We start from the raw sequence: 6000 nt of genomic DNA, 5'->3' as shown, positions 1-6000 counted from the left end.
CTGATATCATTGAAAAGAATGACGGTTATGATTTTCTCAGTGCTGCCAAGACTGCTATTAGTATCTTCCCGCATCAACGCCTGTGAAGGCGGCAGTTACAATTTTATTTTATTCTATTTTATTTTTTTACTATTTGCCTTCTTGTTAAAGCATGAAAGTTCAATGCGAATTGAAATTTATTCTTCATAAGTTCACGATATACGTATATTATAAATACCTCCCCTGCCAAAACCCACGCTTACTTACAATACAGATCAATTGAATTGGTATAAGTAACCTGTTACACACATTAGATATGTATATTAACATCCTTAAAAACGGAGATTACAATTTCCATCTGTAATTTTACTATATATCACAAAACGTTTTGCAACACACCGGTTCCCAGAACTCCTGAAGATAGACGTTGACTGTCGATATTGTATCACAGACACAGTTCGAAGATGTCACTAAAACGCGCCCAAAGATGTAAACAACCATGCATGAGCAGCGCCTATTAGACGGGGTTTGACACCTGATCATTTTCACTCATTCCACCAGGAAGGAGGTACACGGCTCGTGTTGTTGTCTGTAGTTCAACCATACCTAAACGGTCAATACAGCGGTTCCATCGCGTCCGCATTGTTACTTTGTGCCAGGAAGGGCTGTCAACAAGGCAAGTGTCTAGGCGTATCGGAGTGAACCAAAGCGATTTTCTTCGCGCGTGGAGGAGATACAGAGAGACAGGAACTGTTGATGACATGCCTCGCTCAGGCCGCCCAAGGGCTACAGGTTGCATGATGCGCAGCTTCACTCCCGACGTCCATGGCGTGGTCCATCTCTGCAACCATGACACCATGCAGCGCGGTACAGATAGGCCCAACAACATGCCAAATGGACCGCTCAGAATTGGCATCACATACTCCTCACCGATGAGTGTCGCACATGCCTTCAATCAGACAATCGTCGAAGACGTGTTTGGAGGCAATCCGGCTGGGCTGAACGCCTTAGACATACTGTCCAGCGAGTGGAGCACGGTGGAGGTTCCCTGCTGTGTTTGGGGTGGCATTATGCGAGGCCGACGTACGCCGCTGGTGGTCATGGCACCGTAATGGCAGTGCGATAAATGAAAGCCATCCTCCGACCAATAGTGCAACCATATCGGCAGCATATTGGCGAGGCATTCGTCATCACTGACGATAATTTACGCGTTCATCGTGCACATCTTGTGAATGACTTCCTTCAGGATAACGACATCACTCGACTAGGATGGCCAGCATGTTCTCCAGATATGGACCCTATTGAACATTCTTGGTATAGACTGAACAGGGCTGTTTATGGACCACATGACCCACCAACCACTCTGAGGTATCTACGCCGAATCGCCGTTGAGTAGTGGGACAATCTGGACCAGCAGTACTTTGATGAACTTGTGGATAGTATGCCACGACGAATACAGTCGTGCACCAATGCAAGAGGACGTGCTACTGAGTATTGGAAGTACTGGTGTGTACAGCAATGTGGACCACCACCTGTGAAGGTCTCGCTGTATGGTGGTACAACACGCAATGTGTGGCTTTCATGATCAATAGAAATGGCGGAAATGATGTTCATGTTGATCTCTATTCCAATTTTCTGTACAGGCTCCGGAACTTTCGGAACCGAGGTGATGCAAAAGTTTTTTTTTTTTTTAATTTTTATTACATATATATTACTCGGGTGATCATTCGCGCCGCGCGGAAAGGCCGCGTGGTTGAAGGCGCCATGTCACGAATTGCGCAGCTTCTCCTACCAGAGGTTCGTCCCTCGGGTGTGGGTGTTGTCCTTAGCATAAGTTACTTTTTAGTAGTGTGTAAGTCTAGGGAACGGTGAACTCAGCAGTTTGGTCCCTTAGGAATTCACACACATTTGAACATTTGATTATTCATGGATACAGGAGTCGCAGTGTTCGTATTGAAGGCACTTTGGAACGTCGGGACGGTCATCTGAGACTCGGTCCAGCTCACTGGAAGGCTGTGTAGTTACTGCCATTGCGTCGAGCGCCTCAACTGTTTGTCGGCGCCAGGGGTTTCATACAGTTGTGTCTCGATTTGCTCGGGGAGAGGATACATGAGAGTGGTGACGACTCGCCCGTGCAATTCTCTCATCCATGGCGCTTAGGCAACGACCTAGTGGTTTGTTTGTCAGCAGCTAGCTGTTAACACTTTCAAGAACTTTTAATACATTTGTCGGATGTCTTTCATTATGTTGACACTGAATTTATCTGTTTCTGTGTCTTCTGTTTGCAGTTCAACAGTAATACGCCTGAGCAAGAACGTAACGCGAAGTTCAAGCGTGCAGTATAGCACAGTAATAACTATTTGAGTATTTCGTTCCATAAGTAACCGCATCGTGAGGGCTGTGACTGCTGATAAATAGAACAGTTTAATGCGTCAGTCATTTGTCAATTGTCCTATTACGCGTTTCGACAGTTCACACAATCATCGTCTGTGCTCTGCACTAAAAACAGAATTGTAAAAACACATTTCTCTGCCTGAATTATCGAAACGCTTATTGGGACAATAAATGACTTTGACGCAGTTTTTAAATCGTGTCGTATTTGTAGTAGCCTCACGTTCTCAGCACGCTAACGAGACAGAGTGAACGGTGGCGCGTCCAAAGCTGTACCATGTTGACAGAGAAGAGCCGCACGAGGAATATGCGTGTTCTGTGTTAATTTGCAAGAGCAGCAGTCCTTTTTTCATGTTTTCAGTCCTTTACTGCTGGCTAATTTATATTTCACATTACAGTCCGAATGCAATCGGTTGCGAGGTACATTAATTAGACTGGACATATCGATTGCCAAAACGGACGAGGCATCATCTCCTTCGTAATGGGTATTTAGCTACAAATGTCAAAATTTTATCGGCGTACGGAAAACAAGTGGCATGAGATATCACTTTTGCAGTCAGACTATCAGAGAATTTAAGTAGTATTACTTACGCAGTCCTAGGCATTTTAATGGTTCGAGCTGTAGTCCTTGCAGGTTTTAGCAATGTAAATGGCTGCTTCTTCTTCTTCTCTCCTTTGGAACAAGTACAGCTAACAGATTTTTCATTTCAGTGGCAGTATTTCCTGATTTTAACGCGGCTGTGTGACTGTCGGCTCCTTTATTTCTAGACAAGTGCCCAATCGAGCGAGACACGGCTACAGCGCGGTGGATAATTACTGTTTACTGTTGCTGAAAGGTCTGGAGTGGGTGCTGCAGTGACGCCGCACTGGTGGAGAGTCCGACACGCGGCGCGCCCGCAGTCGCGTGTAAGCCGGTGGCGGCGGGGCAGGCCGCTTTCAATTACAGCGTCTGCCCCGGCCGCGGCTCTCGCCGGTCACGAAATGCATAGCGCGGTGCGGGCCGCGGGCTGTGTGGAGTGTGGAAGCGCCGCCCATTACCGGCCTTCACGCCGCCCGACAGCTCGCTCTGACGTAATTTACACGATATTTGTCGACGCCCCGGCCGATCGCGCCCGCGTCAGGCGTCAGGCAGGGGTCCGGCACCGCGCCAGCTGCGCCGCCGCCGGCGGCTGCGGAGAAACGCGTCGGCCCTCGCTCGATACCATCGCCGAGAACAGCGGCCGTAAGGCAGGGCTCGCACAGCTGAGCTGCCACAATCCCTCCCACACTGAAGTTGTCGTCTCACGTATCTCGTCCTGCTCTTTGAAACCGTTTTGTAATCTCGAGGAGGCTAAATGCTACCTGTGATTACTCCCTGCCCTCACTCCTATTCCAGACTTCTAAATGGGTCTCGAGGTATTTCGTATCACTAACGTAATGTTTACGCGATGCGTACATAGTGGAGAAAAGTAACCTTGTAAATTGTTCTATAAACACAGATTTTTCAGAATTTCTGAAGTAGTTGTTCACGCGGTGTTCGATATCTTCTTAACACACCCTTCTAACGGACATTGTTGAAAGTCCATGTGACGCTTGCAAACCTGAAATGGACAGGAAAAAATATTATGGGGGGCTGAATTCCTAGTTTACGGCCGGCCGGTGTGGCCGTGCGGTTCTAGGCGCTTCGGTCTGGAACCACGTGACCGTTACGGTCGCAGGTTCGAATCCTGTCTCCGGCATGGATGTGTGTGTTGTTCTTAGGTTAGTTAGGTTTAAGTAGTTCTAAGTTCTAGGGGACTCATGACCTCAGATGTTAAGTCCCATAGTGCTCAGAGCCAACGCAGTGTGTATTACTGATTACGGTGATCGATAGGCAACTCTGGTTTCAATTAGTGGCTCAGAACTGCGACTGTCACTGTCCCACAAAACGAAGTGAATTTATCCTGCCACACGTTCCTCACTACCAAATTAACAGGCCGGCCGGAGTGGCCGAGCGGTTAAAGGCGCTACAGTCTGGAACCGCACGACCGCTACGGTCGCAGGTTCGAATCCTGCCTCGGGCATGGATGTGTGTGATGTCCTTAGGTTAGTTAGGTTTAAGTAGTTCTAAGTTCTAGGGGACTTATGACCACAGCAGTTGAGTCCCATAGTGCTCAGAACCATTTGAACCACCACCAAATTAACAGAGGTCATCAGTCCCCTAGAACTTAGAACTACTTAAACCTAACCAACCTAAGAACAACACACACATCCATGCCGGAGGCAGGATTCGAACCTGCGACCGTAGTGGTCGCGCGGTTCCAGGCTCCTTTTCATCACTTCCCCACATTGTCTTCGTCTTTTCCGTCATCGAATTTAGCGACTACCAAGTACTATTGTTGTCCGAAAAGTTTAGTTATCGAATTCTGTTTCCATATTTTGTGATGCGCCTTTCGCTGCCATGTGGTACGTGGTATCGATATTTATTTACAGTCTCATGCTGCATATTCTTCCATACGTTATGTGTTTGTTCGATATTGACCGTCGGCAACTTGGTCATCGGCAAAAAATTACGTACAGTATCGTTCTTCAACTTGACTTTACTTAGACGGGCAGAGCTGCATAAGTTAGCCGATTTCCTCTAATAAAGATGATAAAACGATCGACGAGGCCTGTTTAGGAACAGTACACTCTACAGGATTTTAGCAAGTCGCTTTGTCTTCTCTAGCGTCGTCATGTGCTACTCGCTGAAAGTTACTGCTAGTTTGCGGGGGAAGGTATACTGGGACATAAGTAACCGCCGTCGCGCCAGGTGGCGCACATTTTAAAGTGCGACGTGGTTTGAAGAAACGTGACGATATAAAAGTGCCACTCCAGCAGAGTCCATGCGACGAGACAGGAGAGCGGCTGGAGTGCTAGCAGATGGCGCGGCAGCTGCGACCGAGTCCGCTCCATTTAGCGAGTTCCGTCACAAAGCTGGCGCCAGTCAGCTGCGCCGCCCTCAATCAGTCACCGGCACACGTTCGTCTGGCAACGGAAGACCTCGCCTCAGCCATTACAACCTGGCGGGCACAAAAGCTGCCCATAATATTTTCCTCTTGACTTCTATGGCCAGTACTAGTCGAGAACGTTAAGGGGTTGTCAGGCATAGACCTTTCAGTTCGCAGATTCAAAAATCATTGTCATCTCTTCGATCGTGATGGCTCAATGGCCGTGCCGCGGTGGACACACCGGCTCCCGTCAGATCGCCGAAGTTGAACATCGTCAGACGTGACTGGCACTTGGATGGTGACAATCAGGGCCTCCAGGTGCTGTTGACTTGCAGGGGTGCACGGAGCCTCCTGATGCCAACTGAGGAGTTGCTTGGCAGGATCACGAAAACTGACAACGCTCGGGAGAACGGTGTGCCGAATCGACGCCCCTCAGTATCCGCATCCAATGTCGTCAGTAGGTTGAGTATGGGATGGCGGTTGGGCAGTACCGTTGGGTCTTCCGAAACCTGTCGACTGAGGTTAAGTTTTTAGTTACATATGATTTTACGGCCTGGGCATCCTCAGTTTAGATACCTGATAGAAACAGCTAATCGGACTGCCAAACGTTTTTTAGAAGATTTAGTTTTTAAAATTTTTAAAAATATTTCCACTTTTTAATTAGTTTGATCATGATGCCTCC

The sequence above is a fragment of the Schistocerca americana genome, chromosome 1, assembly GCF_021461395.2.
Source record: "Schistocerca americana isolate TAMUIC-IGC-003095 chromosome 1, iqSchAmer2.1, whole genome shotgun sequence".
NCBI classification, from domain to species: Eukaryota; Metazoa; Arthropoda; class Insecta; order Orthoptera; family Acrididae; genus Schistocerca; species Schistocerca americana.
This window is presented reverse-complemented; position numbering follows the sequence as displayed.